The sequence below is a fragment of the Apostichopus japonicus genome, chromosome 17 (assembly GCF_037975245.1).
Source record: "Apostichopus japonicus isolate 1M-3 chromosome 17, ASM3797524v1, whole genome shotgun sequence".
NCBI lineage: Eukaryota > Metazoa > Echinodermata > Holothuroidea > Aspidochirotida > Stichopodidae > Apostichopus > Apostichopus japonicus.
The window spans coordinates 4,698,640-4,716,611 of NC_092577.1; the positions used below are offsets into that span (position 1 = coordinate 4,698,640).

The 17,972-nt window shown below is 40.1% G+C and overlaps 1 long non-coding RNA gene across 1 annotated transcript; it reads left to right on the forward strand.

The window, feature by feature from the left end:
• Window positions 1–1,925: 1,925 nt before the first annotated feature.
• Window positions 1,926–10,741, forward strand: LOC139984345 (uncharacterized). Its single transcript, XR_011799052.1, has 3 exons — window positions 1,926–2,730; window positions 8,652–8,782; window positions 10,500–10,741. It is a non-coding gene; the product is annotated as an uncharacterized lncRNA (long non-coding RNA).
• Window positions 10,742–17,972: the final 7,231 nt, after the last annotated feature.

Consider the following 17,972-nt stretch of genomic DNA (forward strand, 5'->3'; position numbering starts at 1 on the left):
CACCTCTTCTATAGCTTTTATGGTCTTGGTCAAGACCTCTGCTATATATTGATGCTAGCGGTAAATGATACTGTTATGATATTAAGAGGGCGCGCTTTTACTTCACCGTTACACTCACTGATCTACACTAACTTAGTGTAGATCAGTGGTTACACTCGGTGGTACTAGTTAGTACCACTGATCTACACTAACTGGATAGGCTGCGCGTACGGTGATTGTATAGCGAGCCGTGAAGTCACCGGAAGTTGTTCAGCGGCCATGTTGGGATATTCAAAACATCACCGCGCATATGACAACGACACGTCCATATACTACTATATGTATGTACTAGGGCATTACTTACATGTATGTCACTGTGGGAACCAACCTGTAAAAAGCTGAGGAATATGAAGATTTTAACTGAAATTGTGGAGAACTGCTAAATAAATTGCTGTTGCAGCAAAGATATAACTGTGCATATGAACTATACGATAAATAGTTGTCTGTCGGCATTTACTTTAAAAAAAAATAACAACGGAATACATGTACAAAAATAATGACCTGTAGATGGGTTCTGGGACAAAATCCCCCCAAGCCAAAATCCCCCCATGACAAAATTCCCCCGGACAAGATCCCGCCCCCCCCCAGACAATATCCCCCTGACCCATACAAAACCTGCCTGCAACAACCAGGGATGGCCCAGGTGTGACAGTCAAGGCATGGGTCATTGCACTGGTTAGGGTACCGGTCAGGGGACTGGTCAGGGTACCAGTGAGGGTACTGGCGAGCGTAACTGTGAGGGCTCCTGTTAGGGTACCTGTGAGGGTACCGGTCAAGGTACTGTTCATGTGACCGGTCAAGGTACTTGTTAAAGTACTGGTCATTGTACCAGTACTAGTAAGGGTATTTGTCAGGGTACGTGTCAGGGTACGTGTCAGGGTGCCTTTCAGGATACCAGTTGGGATACCGGTCGGGGTACCGGTCGAGGTACGGGTTGAGGTACCGGCCGGGGTACAGGCCGGGGTACGGGCCTGGGTACTGGTCAGGGAGCCATTGAGAATACCAGTGGGGTACCACTGAGAGTACCAGTGGGGGTACTTGGGGGTACCGGTGGGTGTAACTGTCAGGCTAATTATTAGGGTACCGGTTGGGGAATGGTCGGGGTACGGGCCGGGGTACTGGTCAGGGAGCCATTGAGAGTACCAGTGGGGGTACCGGTGGGGGTAACTGTCAGGCTAACTATTAGGGTACCGGTTGGGGCATGGTCGGGGTTCTAGTCGGGGTACTGGTCCGGGAACCACTGAGAGTACCAGTGGGGGTACCACTGAGAGTACCAGTGGGGGTACCGGTGGGGGTACCGGTAGGGGTAACTGTCAGGGTAACTGTCAGGCTAACTATTAGGGTACCGGTTGGGGAATGGTCGGGGTACGGGCCGGGGTACTGGTCAGGGAGCCATTGAGAGTACCAGTGGGGGTACCGGTGGGGGTAACTGTCAGGCTAACTATTAGGGTACCGGTTGGGGTATGGTCGGGGTTCTGGTCGGGGTACTGGTCCGGGAACCACTGAGAGTACCACTGAGAGTACCAGTGGGGGTACCGGTGGGGGAACTGGTGGAGGTACCGGATGACGGTACCAGATGACGGTACCGGATGACGGTACCGGGGACCGGGGATGCCGGGAAGACCAGGGGGACCGGGGACACAGGGGAAACCGGGGACCGGGATGACGCAATTTTGTAAAGAATTGATGGGATTTTTTATAGCATGGGGGGATTTTGTCCTGGGGGGATTTTGGCAAGGGGGGATTTTGTCCAGGGGGATTTTGGCTCGGGGGATTTTGTCCGGGGGGTTTGTCCGGGGGGCATCTTGTCCGGGGGATTTTGTCCTGTCACCCTGTAGATGATTGTGTTAATTCTATATCCCCAAACTGGACACTACGGTTTCGTGAAAGGAATTCCACATCTGGACACACTGCCGGATTCCCGATTGCCCGTAAATGAACACATGTGAAGACATGCTTTTAGAAAATCATTACTCGAGATAGGAATACACTAGAGAGCTTCCCATAGCTTTATTTTGCACATAAGACAGCCTGCATCAATAAACAACCTTTTTCCGAGGGGGTCACATGGACCTTTTTTTTTTTTGTCTTCAAAGATTTGTTTACATTAAAAAAAACGGTCGTTTTGACCTTTTTTTCAAAAAAATCGTGAGAACAGTGAAAAGTTTTCAAGTCAACTGACCCTATCTCATACAACTAGCTAAGACATACAAGGAATCAAATCAGGAGCCTCACAGGCATATGTAGAGAGATGGCTCTATATTTGGGGAAAACATGTCAAAAAATAACGTTTTTCGGTCTATGTTAAGGCCAAAAAACGGTCAACTTTCCGAAAATATTGCTCCCGAATGCCTCACCCTACAGAAAAGATTTTTAGCTCTCCAGAAGCGCCACACTGAACTTCAGTTCTACATAGAAACAATTTAGCAATAGCGCCTCCACTTTGTGAGTAATCCTAGCAATTCAACTCCAGCATTTCTACGGTATAGAATTTCGGTCAACCACAGTTGATATGCTTCGTGTCGTTAGGATCAATGCAATCACTCACGTAATTGAAACGGTAACTATTTAGCACATATTATCATGGCTAAATACTTATAAGAGGCGTTAGACCTTCTTTTTATGGGCAATTTGACCATCCAGCCGTTGGAGAAGAAGATTCTGACGATGAAATTCTGAAATTCTGATATGGTAAGCCGCACAGTTGCACACTGTATGTACTATGTATTGTGTATACATGTACTGTCGTAGCGCAATTGGTATAGCCTATATGACTTACCGTTACGCGTGGCTACCATTGTATTACATAATACAGTACTTTGAAGAAAGGGTGGGGGGGGGGGAATCAGTCATATTCCTCACATTCAAACATCAAATTACAGTTTACTTATGAAATAACATGTCTTGAACTCATCAAACTATCAAAAGTTCAGCAGATTTCATCAAAATAATTTCAAATGGGCAAAAAAAGTACATTGTTTGTATCATACTGTAACCTCATTTGCATATTTAAATATCTAATAAGCTTAATTATAAAAAAAAAAATTATAAAAATTAAAACCTCATTTCAATACCTATATGTCAATACTTAGGTCCCTATTGACAAAATGAACAGATTTTAAGTAATTACAATTTGTGTAAATATTTTCCCCCAGGGGGACAATTATATGATCACAACATGGAAAAGAGGAGTTAAGACCCCCGCCTCATGCAAAAACCCTATGCGACAAGTTTTTCCTGAGAACACATGGAATTTTTCCCTCCTAAATTTTTTATTTATCATGGAACTCGCATTTTTAGTTTCTAGATGGAAATTAACTCAATTTTTGTAACCATGCGAGCCACCTCAAAATTTAATATTTGCCCTCCCTAATACTAGATACCGATACATGCAGTTTGTTGCATGGATGGTGTAGCCTCGTCCAGTTATGAAATTCTTTCCCCCAATTTAAAGTGAATTTAGAAGAAAAATAATTTTTCTTGAAATTAAAAGGCCCTAACCATGGAGGAAGGGATGCCCCTCAAGTTCCTAGTCCGACCTATCCCATAGACTTTGTATTGCATTGCAGTTGCAGCGTCTGTCTCTGTGCAGACGACCCATTCCATATCTTTTCCTGCACGGAAAATAGGCATATTAACCATTTTAGTCTGGCATAACACATATTTCTCAGGGGTTCAAATGTTCAACTTCACTTCCTTGATCAATAAGGATTGTTTCTGCGATATTCACTTCCCTTCCTTGGCACCTCTTCGCATCACCTTCTCGGCCACCGACCGACATAACAACGTACAGTATGCACTGTATGTGCGCGCGGTGATGTTTTGAATATCCCAACATGGCCGCTGGGTCACTTCCGGCTGCTTCACACACGGAGCCACGCGCATATTTTTTTTTCCCAGGACGAACGTGAGCATCGGCCAATCAAATCCCTGGATTCCAAACATGTGACGCTTTTTCAAGAAACATGTTCTGAATCTTTTTTCCTAGTTTTGACCCCAGATTATGAACGACAATCCTGCAATTTCATAGAAACTGTATCCTTAACCCACTTTCTATACCCTAACTCTGATTTCAAACGAATTTGTAAATTCCTGAAAAACCTGAAACCCACGTTCGTCCTGGGGAGAAAAAAAAACACGAGCCGCGCGGCCTATCCAGTTAGTGTAGATCAGTGGACTGAGTACGGTTTGCGTGTTGAAAGCAATCTAATTTAAACACGTTAAAAATCAAATCCTTGAAAAGATCCCAAAATTTATATTTCTACTGATACTCGTTACAATAACAAATTTCACACACTTTTTAAGCATTTTTACAGATCAATAAAGACAAAAGCTATTTTTTGATCGATATTTTATTCAATACTATTGTTGAAAGTACAATTCTAATTATTTTAGGGATTGGCAACGATTTTGTCTTGGGCTAGCTTTCGTCACGGTACATCCGGGTACTGGCTCAATTCAAACAAAATGGTGCGACACATGAACTACATTCAAATCGTTTTTTCAACTCAAAGAAGGGATTTTTATACTTTTCTTTTGCTTTTACTGGAAAGACCATCTGTCAAAACGTAAGAATGGATGCAAAAAAAACTAGGGTTTATTTCTCCTTTAAGAAACTCGCATGTGGGTTAGAGAGGCCCTTCAAGCGGGGACGTGGGGGGGGGGGGCTCTGTTATAAATAAGACAAACTGACTTTGTTTTGAAGTGCGACTGGTGTTCATGGCTCATATAGGCATCATAAATGCATGATGCATGGGTATTGTCTTTGTACTGAAAAGAAATAAATGTAAACACTGCAGCATGTGCACAAACAGATGAGAAATATATTACAGAACAACGCGCACTTTTACAACAATACATTAAAAATACTATAACGGAAACGAGGCAAGATGACGTCACCCTCATGAACAGTATCACAAAAGAAATGAAAGAAAAACTGCAACATGTTGTTAACGTGATGTCGTCCTCCAGGCTCCATCAGGTTCATTACGTTGAGTAAATTTCAGAAAATCTACTATCCACTTTCATTGATGCGGGTTGTCGGTGGGATGGGTGACCAAGCGTCCATTTTCAGAAGAACAGCGGTCACTAGAACTTGATGGACTCAAGTCATCTATAACAAATCAAAGACAACGATGTCGGGTTATTAATATTCGTTTGCTTACAATAACGATCTTTGTACATGAACATAACGGCTTTTGTCTATGGAACTCGAAAAAGTACCCGGATGCAAAAAGTACTCGATTTCGGTACTCGGATTCTTAAAACAGTACTCGGACTAGCATGGGCGGCGATCATGTGGGGGACGGGGGGGGGTGGCATGCCCCCAATATTTTAGGGGCGATATAGTATCTAATATCCCCCCCCCCCCCAATATTTGGTGGCATAGCATTTTTGTGGTTATAAATTGAAAATAAATGCGTGAGATTATTTATCCAAATCATATTTGGCGGTGGCTTAAACTTCATCCAGCACATGGTGCATGAGGTAAATGACTCTTCGTGGTCGTTTCTGTGACCTGCGACCGTATAGCATGTTGTCACACATGATTTGTCTGTACATCTCTTGTGTATGAGTGTAAGTACGTACAGTCATATATATGATCCACATCGATATGGGTTCACTGGGTTTCCATTTGGCCTGTTTCCTTCAAGATTTCTAACCGCAGGCTCGTAGCCAAGTGGGGGGGGGGGGGAGGGGCGGGCAAAGGAGGATACCGCCCAACTCGAGCATTTTTTTGTATTTTTTTTATGATATCGAAGTTTTATCGTAGACATTATAAGTGGTTTTAATATTTGTAGACCAATAAAATAACTGTCTGAATTTTCGAAAATTCCTTGACCAACATTCTTCATCATACTTTCTATATTGGTTGTCCAAAGATGAATTTTGTTCAACATACTGGGTATGTTTTGAAGTAAATTTACTATTAAAATTCTGAACAAATAATGGGCTTAAAACCTTGAAAAGTCGGGCTGACGGGTATTGTGGGCCGTTACGTAGTACTAGCTACAAAAGCAATCTCCACAGGAGATGCAATGAGGTCGAACATGATGTATGACTGGTGACAATCTTGAAAAAGGTTATGGATGGAAAAAAAAAACTATTGGGAAAAACTTGGTTCTGAGGCAAAAGTGTACATCTGGTTGGTCATTTTCAAGCCTGAGAAGTGCCATTTCCTGTGATCTAGGGGCTATCAAAACCAGAAATTTTCCTGCTGCCGCCTGAGTTCGGACCATGGAAAATTCGGAATATCAATTGAGACCAAATCTTGACAACCAGAACCTAGACCCAGATATGGATTTAAACAGAAATTATCACGAAGAGACCAAATATGCCTGGTGACCTTCCATTTTTTTAAGCAAAATAAGTTAAATGTATTAAATAGAGAAGGATGAGCGACCAGTTGTCTGATGTGATGTATTTATTAAGACTAGCATTCAATATCACTCAGCTGGGACAATATTTGGTATTGATGTACTTTCATATCCCGATTCAAAGCAATCGCATCGACGGTGTGAGCACTATGACCACCTCGCCAGTTGTATTTCAAGTTCAAATACTGTTCAATATATATAGGACAATAGAGTGGTCAAGCATTGGAAACCAATATCAACTGGCTGTTCAGTATGAATGTGCACGATAATAGCGACGGTTCCTGGTACTTTCTCGTGCAGTACGTGAGATATGTCATGGTTCTTCATCCTTACGCGATTCTACTCAGTAAGTTTGCCTTAACAGCTTAATATTTCTTGTAATCTCACTTTATTGAAGCCAATGTCTTGGCAAAGAAAGGAAGAATATATAACTACACCTGCAGTGAAGTTTCTAATTTCTTGGATTATGATATACCAATGTACTACAATTCTGGTAAGAATAAACTTTCAATGATTTAGATATCCTCCCAGAAGATGAACATTGAACAAACATGACATCATACCGAACTCTGTAGTAACTTGAACCCTGGGAGGATGGATCTGAAGACCAAGAAGACTATCTTGACGGACATCCTGGATGTTTGTATCCTCAGTACACTGGACTGGAAAAGTATCTGAAAAACAGAGAATGTAACTGTCCGGATGGAGGAGGAGAGGGGGGAGTGGCTGGGGGGGGGTGCTGGCAAATTTTTCTTGACAAAATATTTCTGATTGCCGCTACAAAAAGGCTCGAATATCCCATAGCACATACTTTCAGCTCGATCGAAATGGAAGTTAATACTGCACTATCATACAATGAACAATTCACTAGTCCGTTTTATTCTCATAATCCATCGAAATTTCAATTTGCATCATGTCACTAATAAACATGTAAATTTTTGAGATAAAATGTAGAAACATGTGAAATACAACTTCAAAATTTTAAGAGAAATACGAAAAAACTTTAAAGTTAAAACTTCGCCATTTTATAGAAAAATAACATATTTTTGAGATAAAAGTTTGAGTTTGGCGTTAACAATCCCGAATTAGACATCTCGTCTTTTTCTATAAATCTTCATTACCATAATTGAAAATCCAACTTAGACGAAAAAGCGCCCTAATGGGGACAAACTAAAACGAATGACAGCGAATGACCGAATGACAATTGACTTTGTACAGGGTTAATTATCACTTGCGAATGACAGCGAATGACAGCGAATGACAGCGAATGACAGCGAATGACAACGAATGACAACGAAGGACAGTGTTGAGTGGAGATAGAATGATTAACGGAGTGGAGTTATTGGTTTTCTGCGCAAAAATGATTTGCGGAAAATCGCATGTTGCGTGGTTGTAGGGTTTTGGTGTAATTTACGGATAGAAACCACAGGGAAAGTTTTTGTGTGAGAATGCGCTTGAGTGCTGTGCTTTTTACCTCTGTAGATTTATATAGAAAGATAACTGAAGCCGTTTCAAGATTATAGTATTGTTAGTTTCTAACAATTAATATCGAAAAAATGACGTTAAATTTACTTTTTGAAATCAGACTTACAATTTCGCTTGCTATAAGGTGCGTGTTTATCTTGTCCGTACTATACTAGATCTAGATACCCACGAAGTCTGAACTGTGATATCCAGTTGAAGCAAATGTCTGTGCTGTCATTACTGTCATTCGTTTTAGTTAACGCAATTTTTTAGTGTGTACAACATATTGTCATTCGTTACGTGTAACGCAATTGTCATTCGTTTTAGTAACACCCCCCTAATGTTAACATAGAAATTGGTGGATTCCTCGTAAAACGTAAAGTTTTTAAGGAAAAAAACCAAATGCTTGATATAAAACATCAATATTTTGAGATGAAAAGTCATTTTCTTAGATAAATTAGATAATTTGGAGATATCACAAGCACTGTAAAGCAAATTATTCTGTGGAACGGCCGCACCACTGGCTTGGGCTGATCAATTTTTGTTGCATGTATTTCTAGGTCCTGGTGGGCAGACCTGACAGGATGCAGGGGGGGGGGGGAGGGCTGCCGGAAGCTACATTGTAAAAAAACCTAGCTACATTATCGAATAAACACAGAACGAATTTAAATTTGAATTTGAATTCAAAGTGAAGTTTTGAATATCCAAAGTCTATGCGAACCTACAATGACTTAACGGTACCTCATTCCTTTCCCCATTCTTACTAAAAAGTTTTCCTCGTCCAAAGTTTTTTCTTAAATCCATGTTTGTGGAACGAAGGAGCACTGGGACTGGGAATTTTGAAGTTAAATCACTTGAATGCCGACCACGTGACACCGGCCTCAGCGCCTATAGGTTCTGATGTGAGTATAACTTTTAATATTGTAAGATATCTTATATTTTACGAATTTTGAGGCTGCTGGCTAAGTGAGAGGATTGAAAAAAAAAACTTTAAAAAAAGTAGAATCGTAGAGGTATAATTAACACATTGATTTATCTTTCACATGTTGGTACTTTAAAAATTCTCTTAACATATACAGTGATGGAATTTCCAGAAATTGGAAAATTATTGAAAGAAAAGAGAAGCATAAAACACGAAAGCTGTGATTTAAATTTAACTTACCAGCTGGAGGAAAAGGATTATAGGGTCCAGAAAAACAGCAGCCCATGTTTTTTTTTTTTTAAAGTCAAGTTGAAGCTATGACAAAGTTCTGAAACCGGGTTCTGTTTTACCTCTATTTATATGTACCTCTTATTGGTTCAGTAAACGAAAAAAAAAAAGTACGGAAGCCCTAAAGAGGCATTGTTGTGTCGTGCAAATGCGCCTTTAAAGAGCATACCGTAAACAAGCGTCAATCTCTTAATGGGTACTTAATGAATTTTAATCTATACTGCGATTGGGTGGAGGGGAGGAGTATGATGTGCGGGGGGGGGGGGGGTGACAGGCTAATGTAAGCGAAGAGAAAATGAGACAGGTGTTCGGTGCGGGAATGGGGTAGGGGGGGTTGTCAGGGATTAAATAGAAATAAATCTAATGATATTGCTTTGCGCCGTCAGTTAACATGTATACAGATAATTGTAAAGTTCCATAGTTTGAATAGTGGGTATTATGAACATTACTGTACATGGTCTTGTCAGGACGACAGAACATGATTGTTGCATAATCTTATAAAAGTCGTGGTTAAGTGAGTCCAGACAAACACCGTAATGAATCTTTTTGCAAACGTTGGTTTCAGAGGATCCAAATCGAGCTAAGAAAAAAAAACTGAATAGGTTAAGTTAACTAAACATAAAAACAACAAATGGTAACATTTCGGTCAGAAGAAATCATTACAATCTTGGTTGTGTATTGTTCTTTTCTGTGACATATATTCCTGGCAAGATGAGGATGGCCCCCCCCCCCAACACCCCTCACATCAAGAAAGCTGGCTACGTGCCTGTTTACAAAACACGCAGGTATGATCTCATGTGTTTTTATTAAAGAGGACACTCAAGTTCCAAACGACACACGAGGTTCAAAAGTTGAATCAAAGTTAAATACAGCATCAAAACAAAGAAAGACCTACTAAAAAAATGAACCGGAATTGTTTCAGACTATAAGTTCATCACCCAACATTCCTACTCTTGCTTAGCTGATATCATGAATTACTCTACCGGCCTCCTCCTACCCCAGGACCATAGAATTCTGCTAGTAACTTGATCAGTCCAGTCCTCGGTTCTCCTCTCAACGTGAAGGCAACAGTTATCACTTTCCCTTTTGGCTTTGTTTACGTTTCATGCACTGCAAAACATAGAAAGAACTTTCTGCAATTTTCATTCATCTCTGCTTTTCATAAGATTTCATCTCTCTGCGAGTCGGAATCTGCAACAGAAAACAAAAACAAGCCTTGTACATGCAAAATGATATAAGTGCAGTAAGAAATATTTCGGTGAAATATGCAAGCTTATACTAGTGAATCCTGTGACAAACGAACTTCTGCCCACGACACACGGCCCACGACACGCCTCAATGATATTGACCAATCGTTACGTTAACCCAATGAAATAGGACGCTGATTTCTAACTTTTTTAATCCTACAGGAAGTGCTAGGAGTCTTTCCCAAAATTTTGGCAACTTCATTTATACTTGCCGTTTGTAACGAGCTACCAAAGTTTCAGATCGAATACAAGATTGATCACACCTGTGACTCTTTGATTTAGGTTTGTGTCGCATTTTCTTATCCACCACGAACCTAAATAGCAGAATCAGTATATATAAATCTCTACACGAGAAAAGGAACACCGCTGCAATGGAGTAATAGAAAAACATGCAGACCTTGTAATGATGGTTCCTGGAGAAGGTAACCGACAAAATGAAAAATTAACACACGCGAATCCCTGTGCCATCAACCATTATGTTGTCTTGCAGAAACAGTGGAACCTAAACTGTACCGTACGCCCGAATAACATCCGTGGAAGAACATAGCGGAATACTCGATGAGCTGAAATCCTCACAAAACGCACTCACTTTTAGTATTAACTGGTGTACTACCCGTAGAAATTCTGAGTTTAACCCATTGATGACTAACCTTTCACATTGACCTATCCCTGTTGCGTTTCGAATTATGAAGCCTATTCAACCTTATTTCACACTTTATCAGAGATCTCTGTTGTCTGTTTGTCACAGTTCGACTTGTTCATCATTTACGCATCGGTTAACTTCCTTTTAACTCTGCCAAAACCACCAAAACCAAACAATACAACAATACAAACAACAACTATTCTTCATATCGCAACCATGAGGGAAGGCCCTCAAGTTCCTAGTCCGACGTATCCCATAGACTTTGGATTGCATTGCAGTTGCAGCGTGTATACATTGGGCTCATTCCATACCTTTTCCTGCACGGAAGATGAGCGTATGTTACATCTCAGTCTGGCATAACACATATTTTTCAGGGGTTAAATGTTTTATTTCGCGGTATATTTTCTGCAACCTCAATTTAGCTTCCCTGGTACCTCTTCGGATCACCTTCTCGACCGACATAGCAACGTACAGTATGCACTTTGTGTGTGCGCGGTTATATTTTGAATATCCCGACATGGCCGCTGAGTCGGTTCCGGCTGCTTCGCACACGGAGCCGCGCAGCGTATCCAGTTAGTATAGATCAGTGGTTAGTACTGCGTTTTCGTCAGCCTCCGTAGAAAATGTGAGAACGCATTTACAGAATATTTTAGAGCAAACGCAAGGTTAACCCAAAGTCTAAGCTGTGATGGATACATGGAGATGTTATATGAACGACCAAGCCATGACATACAGTATCTGGAAGGCTGTAAAGAACAGTGAAGCAGATCTGGAGATTAAGTCAGGAAACGTCTGCGAAGTTGTTAGAAAATCTAGTAAAACTGTAGAATGTAAGTCCCTTTACCCGAAACTGTGTCATAGGGGTGAAGACAGTAATGACACCGTTTACCCCCCCCCCCACCAAACCCCACACCAACCACACACAAATACTCACATTCTTTAACATTGTCACAGTGATCTATAGAGAGTCTGGTGAACTTGGTGAATGGAGGCCTGGAGAAGGGCCTGAGGTGGGGTATCCCTGATCTCCTTTGGTATGTTTTGGTATTGTTAAGGTTGCTTTAAATTCGAAATGGTGCGATCTCTTTGAAAATTCAAGTTACATTTCGTTTTCAAGAAATGTTATCTAGTCATATCGACTGGTTTACGTTAGTCAACGATTATCCCGCCATAATCTTGGTAGAGATGCCTTCACGACTAACCCAAAAGGTCGCCTGACCAGAACATAATGGTCACAGTTCTATTTTAATCTGGTCCTACAATAAATGTCAGCACTGGGACGAAACTCACTAGTCAATCAGGTTGATATATTCGTCACATGAAAAAGCGCGGGAAAATATTAACAATTGTAGCGCCACGGTACGGCCTAGCGTACTGCACTGAACTATAGTACATTGTACACATACGTACACGACGAGCAAGGAACGTACAGCAGGGAGTTAGCAGCCAGATGGTTACGGTACGAAAAATCAAAAAAGTATTATCATCCAGTGATATTGTCAGTAACGATTGCAAGGTTAGTATATTAGACCAGTTTTCTTTGGGCCTTTGGCCAGTGTCGTTTGTTAGTCACTTAAAAAGTATATAGTATATTAGACCATAAAGTGTGTATTTTCGATTATTCCAACTTGTGTACGAACAAGCTAAGATCTAGGTCCTAGGCTAGGCCTATCATGCAGTAGCTATAGGCGAATTGCCTAACGTTAAACCTAATGACGTTAAGCTGCCTTGTAGTTGTAGTAGTTGTACAGCACAGTTTATCGTAACAGTAGGCCTCCGTATATTTACAGTATCATGGTGGCTCCGGTATTCACGCGTTTCTCATGTTTGCAATGGATAATTTCTTTACAAAATAACAAACCTAAATTAAACTTAATATTTATAATCTGTATTAGAAACTTTAGCCTTAGGGGGATAGGACCTTGGCTATATTATTCTTGAAATATTTTAGGGGGATAAATTCACAGCAGTGTTTCTCCTGCACTTTCAGGGGGGACATAGTCCTAGGCCGTATTATTTATACCTAGATTAGGTGTGAGTTAAGGATTAGCCTCCAATTAGGGTCACCCTAAGATAACGAATTAACTAGAATAGTGTGTATGGGATTGTGTAGTTGCGTGCGAAACTGTTACACTAAATAAGCTGATTATTCCTAGGGCCCTATAGCCCCCCCCTCCCCAGGCCTAGCCCTAAATAGTTTTTATAAAATACAGAGGCTAGGCCTATGTTTCATACGAAACATCAACTGAACATGACGCCAATCTTTTATTACCAGTTTGTCCACTGACCATCCTATCTTATCCAACAATCCCATTAACAATTCACAGGAGAATACACTCCCCCTTCCAAAATAAACATTGGGGACCTTGGAGCAATCTAACAGCCTATTGCTGCCACAGCTGTGTCATATCAATTTATAGGCCTAGTTGTCAGTAATATAGAGGGGGAATATTTCTGGACAATTGCACTGACTTGTCCGGAATTTTTGGCTAAAATTTGTTATATATTCTAGCGACAGTTTTTTCTGCTATTTTTTAAGTTTGTACAAAACAGTTCCGATTCAGAACAAAGGTGGGTGGGTGTTTAATTTGTTGTAGCTGTTTGTAGGGAGTCATATAGCCTTGGACTAGGCTTTTTTCAAGATGGAATATTCCTCGCTTTACCTGTGGTACCGTGAACCGCAGTTGATCCCCCTAGGCTAACCCTAATTCCATTGGAAATAAAATAGGACATCTTTTACGGGGTGTTTCATTCAACTTTTTGGAAATACTACAATTTCAAACATAAATGTATTTGGTTATCATTGTACACTTGACAAATGAAAATGTAGCTACCATAGCGGATTGATTAATGTTTGCACATGTTTCTTTTCCATACAGGTATCAAATGCATTCAGGCTTCTGTATCACTGCATAGTAATTTCACTTTACCCACATGCTGTACAAAATATGCACATGAACATTAGGGATGTGAACAAATAACAAAAGTTGTATGTCTATCACATTGGCAGATAGACGTCGTTTAATTGTGGAAGAGGATGCTACTAGCGAAGTGGTTAAGAAAGTCTATCCTTGGCTATTTGAAGATGAAGAGGTACTGTATGAATATGTCTTTGTAGATATTATTTATTATACAGTAGTCTGCGTAAAAGTAAAATTTAATCTTGTGGTTTCAAAAGTTATGGACATTTGAATATATTCACTTTATGCCCACCACTTGTTCGAACCACGACTTTGTTTTTCAAAAATCAATTCAAGACAGTGTTGCGCTAAGCAGCGTGATTGCAGGATTCCCACACTTTTTTTGCTGATACTGCTATTGGGAATTTGTAGGGGGGATGTTCCCCCTTAAAAAGAAACCATTTTGTTTTATTCTGAGCTAGAGCCCGATCTATACCTTTATCAGCAAGATCACTCCGCAAAACCTCATGTCCTCATCCCAAGACTTGGGGAGCCTACTGCTCCTACATTGACCTGCTACAGTAGTCTCTCTCTACTTCTTTACCAATTCACACCTTCCATCCCTTTCGACATGTCTAAACCATCTCAATCTACGTCTCTGAACATAATCCCGAATATGTGTTAGTCCTAAGCGATCTCTTAACTTCTCAGGTGAATTTACCATATGTACTGTATAATATCTAATTGATCTCATTTAACCATAGATACTACTTGAATTAAAGCGACTTGAAGGAAAGACGACAATGGCACAGTTGCTTGGTGAAGGGCTTTCCAAGTATGGAGATGCCATAATCCGCTGCACTTTGAAGATGAAGCATCCCACTGTCATAGATACATCCATGGAGAAGGACGAGGGTGCCCGTTAAGGTACATTAGTAACAATTCAATCTGTAATTCACTATTCAAGTGATCATCACCCAGGTATGTGCTGGGTCTTCAAAATGGACTACGAGCAAAGTCTGAGGCAGGGGTGGATGCAAAATATGTCTTGGTAAGGGGGTATAACCATTCAGATGTATGGTAGTGAAAAATAAACACCTTCATTAGACATTAACGTTTGTCGTCTTGCATCATACAGTCTGAGGAAAATAGGGCGCATCCGTACATACTCAGACTGGTAGCACTAAAAGGCTAGTGCATGCATTTGTCTCTTCACATCTTGACTCTTGCAACAGACTCATTTATGGACTGCCAAATAAGCTCCAGTGTTGTACGAGCTGCCAGGTTGGTTACCTTATCTAGGAAGTGTGAACACATAACCCCCATCCTTGTAAATCTCCACTGGTTACAAGTGAAGAAGCGTATCATGTGTAAGTTAATGCTTTTGACCTACAAAATATTAAATAAACTTGCTCCATACTATCTATGTAAACTTCTCAATATCAATGAACCGGTACATATTCTCAGGTCAAATGCTGCTACAACACTTATTGTACAAATGTCAGCACCATTACTTACGGTGAGAGTTCTTTTTTCAGCAGCTGCTAAACTCTGAAACCAACTACCACCACATGTTTGAAATGCTAAATCTATATGTAAATTTAGGACCTTGTTAAGACTTACTAGCAGAGGGTTGTGTGATTTTAAATTATGCTGATTTAAATCAGTGGTTTTTTTTAAATCACTGATTTAAATCACTTTTCTAATTCTTGGCAGGAAAAGTTGAATTTGTGGTCAGCATATTCTCTGAAATCAAGCAGTTCCTTATAAAATAGAGTCTCAATCAAGTATCAAAGCAATTTCAGTAAATCTGGGGGGGGGGGGGGGGGTTGTATTTTCAGGGAGAAAAATCCTTGTCACATACACCGGTATGGCATGAGGCCTATCATGCTTAAACAAATTGAACAATTCTAGAAATTGCCTGCTAGAATCCCCTCAGAGTTCAGTTAAGTTCAGTAGAATAAGGATCAGGATGGACCCTGTGAAAGACCCTGTACCACAGATAACCCAGACTGCCAGATATGATCATGGATGAACACAATCAAGTGCTCAGATGATAACGAGACAGGCTGTGTATTGACGGTAGATTGCATAAATTATGGCTGTGAAGTACTTCATTTGGTACAAACAAGTGTCTGTGTTCAACAAAGGGAAATTGGTACAGTATCATGGGCCCCTTAGTGGAGGGGATATAGGGCCTAATTTTGATATTATATTCAAGACTGTTGACTTCCCTTGATTGTCCCGAAATCAAATTAAATCATTGGGCTGACTGCTCGTATGTGATATGGGTGGGTATAGATGTTTTTGGAAGATTTAGGTAACATTTGAGAGGAAATTGAACTTTTGATTATTGCAAAATTTATTCGATTATTAAAAAAAAATTAAAAAATCAACTCTGAATTAGCATTTATATTTGCAATATGGGTAATGTTTTGTATAATTATATTTTTTCTGTGTGCAGTGCATTGCAGCATTGTGGTCTTGGACGGAATGCCCTATAAAAAAACGTTTTATTATTATTAAGGTTATTATAACATGTTTGAAGTTATGGATATGGATATAGAATGTCTATTCCAATTTCCAAAAATATATTGTTCAATATGCAAATCCATGGGTGGAAGTAGGTGGTATGTGACAACCTGCCCCCACTTCCCTCTATATGCCTATATGTATTATAGGCTACACGATATGCAGTTTGATCCATTTATATGATGCAATGTTACATTGTTACAAGCTGAGTATATGGAAATCTAGTCTACTTACTCTACTTTGGAAACAAGAGGCATTTCAATTTATCACTGTCTGCATATTCTCAAATAATATCTTCCTTGTTCAACTTTCACACTAGTTCATGCTCTGTTGCCAGCTGAATCCTGAGGTTCAAATTTTCATGTGTCAATCTGCTTGCTAGTCTGCTCTCTATTATATTCATTTTATTGAAGACCTCAGAATATGGTATATGGTTGTTAATTCAGGGAAAACATGTTCTCGGACTTCAGGAATCTGTAGGTATCAATGAAACCTATCTGCTTTGGGTCCAAGATACGAGTTTGACAACTGATACATATTCTTGACAAATGGAGCAACTCTTTCAATACAATCTCAGTATTTGATATTTTTCCATTAATGTTTCTATATTTTGCTTCAAATGTTCCTTAGTTATCAGTTATCATTGTCTTGAATCCCTCAAGCTGAAACAAGGACATGGATGCAATCCTTTTGTACAGCCCATGCCAGTAGGGGCCCACGACAAATAACTGAACATGGGCATAACTTAAAGATGCTTGCTTGGGTTGAGCTCATACTTGATATTACTTAGCTAAGTAGCCTAGACCTTATCAAATGATACAAATATCTTTGCTGAAAATAAGACCTGTGATGTATTTAGTACCCTACTTTAATATTATCACCTAAGCAATTTATCGAGTATTGAGTATTGTTCTCCGGACTGCAGATGAGTGAATCTGTGATATTTTTGTCCTATCGATGTTACCAAATATGACATAATATCACTCTTCTGAAATGTCATGATGTTATGAGTGCTTTAACATTCTGTTGTTGATTTTTCTTTTAGAGTCTAGAATGCATGCAGCAATTCTGTCAGTTCCGACTCTACTGAATGAGAAGTTGGGGGCTATGATTGTATTTGCAGATGAGGATAGTGTAAGTACCCAATGTATTATTTAAATCAACAGTATGTAAACTATGGGTCAAGGCCATCAGAGGTGGTCTGATATTGTATGTTACAGTGTCGAGGGTTCATCATGATAGTGCCCTGGTAGTGTTTCCTTTGGGGTATTCAGCAATTTTAGGTCTGATGCCATATGGGCTAGTTCAGGAAATAACTCAAAATTAACATTTTCCTACAGATTGTATGGTCACAATGCTTAGAGTTTAATTGTCATGATAGTGTTTTGGTAGTGCTCCTTCGGGGTGTTTGGAATTTTAGGCCAAAGGTCATATATGGGCCATATGGGCCATTTTGAACTCCTGAACTCCGCCTGAAATCACACAAAATGTTTCTTTTCCTATGAATTCTATGGTGCAGTGTTGAGCATTTTTCACAGTGGTACTTAGGTAGTGCCTCCT